Below are 2,010 nucleotides of genomic sequence, written 5' to 3'. Positions count from 1 at the left end.
TTGCCCTTGGCAAGTGCTAAGGGCAAGCACTAAGTTAGCACAGGCTTCATGCTCGTGAGGGATGCCAGTGACTTCTTGCCAACACCCTCTCTAGAAGCGATGCCTGCTGGACTAGATGAGCTCACTGGACCCTCCCACGTCTAATAGGCGACCTACAGGAGCACCAAGCTCCCCTTACCACAGACCATTTCCAAGGTTTTGTGATTGAGAAGTTTGGAGACCGGGCGAGTGCGAAAAGTTAGCACCTTAATTGTTGAAAACTCTCAAAGATTCCAAACTTGTAAATCATGAAAGGCCACTGTTTAGCAGGCTGGAATGCTTTTGAAAAAGACCAGCGATCAGAGATTGGCCTCGTTAATAACCACAGTAAAACTAGCTCTTGAAGCTCAAAGACGCAGCTAATTAGGGCAGAAAAATTCAACCTCAAATTAAGTATGTGTGTGTGTGTGTGTGTGCATGTGTGTGTGTGTTTCTGAAGTGTAAAAGCTTTTCTCCCAGAGAAGTATGTCTAAGTATATTTTGGACATCTTCCAAGATCCACTGTAAGACAAAGCCAGGACCGCAAAAATGTCAGGGTGGGGTTAATGAACTCCCCAGAGCATCTGTGTGCCCATCTGTCCAGCGAAAAGGAATAACCAACTTCATCGTCTAGAAGATTACCTAATCCTAAACTTTGAAAAGAGAAATTCGAAAACTGAGATTCCCTAAGGATGTTCTATAATACCTTCCCCTTTTTTTTTTTTTTAAGTCATAACTTATGTCCATGACCCAGCACAGTCAGTACTTGAGAACTCACGGAGTACGTCTCCACGTTCTAGATAACGGGGATTTAGATATGAATATCAGCTGGTCCCTGTCCGGAGAAGCTTGTATCTGCTACAGACCAGAGCCTGGTACAGCAAAGAAGCTCAACATATGTTTAGGCCTTCCACTTTACGAGAAGAGATTTTACCCTATGTAAAGGTCAGCTGCAATGGACTCAAAATTTGCCAGTTTTGAAGATTAGATGAAGTCTTAGAGCCCAGTGACTGTTTATCAACTGTCTTATCAGTTTAAACTTAGAGCATCCCAACAGCCTGAAAGCATGGCCTTGTCAATATTACTGTAAGATTTTATCACTTAGTAAAATGTTCCAATAGAAAAGAAGTGGGGCGTTAAGACATCAGCTCGGCTGAGCGACCCAGTGCCCATTTTCTCACCACTGACACTGCCTACATGGTGCAAAAGGTCAATAATCAAACAAGAAAGAAATTTGGAGCCACTGTGGATCCAACCCAGTGTGAGCCATGCCCAGCGAGGAGTATCTGAGACCACAGGTCACTTCAGTACAAATAGGAGAAGACCTGGGCCCTCATAGAGGAACAACTCTCCCATGGGGCGGCATTGAGAGAAGAAGGTGAACTTCCAGCTGAAGACGCTAGGGAGGTTTCATAGGTGCAGGGATCATCAGCCTATATTTTAAAGGATGCCTGGAATTCTGACACATGAACATGGAGCAGAGAGTAAACTTTACTACTCTAAGTGCGGTCCATGGAGCAACAGCCTGGGCACCCTCTGGAAGTGTGTTAGAAATGCAGAATTTCAGGCATCACCCCAGACCTAGGTAGTCAGGATTTACAATTTAGTGAGATCCCCAGGTAATTAATTTGTCTGTGGAAGTTTGAGAAGCACTACTCTAGCTGGGCCACGTGGAGTTTTATTTTGCGGAACATAATCACTGGACAGTTACAGAGTGGGCAAGAAACATCATTGTAGTAGGATCAGGAAACCCTCACCTTTCCAGTCACAGCTAAGAGACTCTAGGAAAAGTGGAGTCTTGGTGTCTGCATCTGCAACATTGATCCATGAGCCCCATTCTGTCTACTTCACAAGTCTGCTTCGAGAGGCACCGAACTAACAAATGTGAAAGCACTTTAGTTGAGTACCCATTTTTGCTGACAACTGGCAGATGCTTTTCCCTTGCAAAGTGCTCTTTTTGAAAATGAGACCGTTAGATGTGACCACAGCCCC

This window comes from Canis lupus, chromosome 17 (assembly GCF_003254725.2).
Source record: "Canis lupus dingo isolate Sandy chromosome 17, ASM325472v2, whole genome shotgun sequence".
NCBI lineage: Eukaryota > Metazoa > Chordata > Mammalia > Carnivora > Canidae > Canis > Canis lupus.
Note: the sequence above shows the minus strand (reverse complement) of the source record.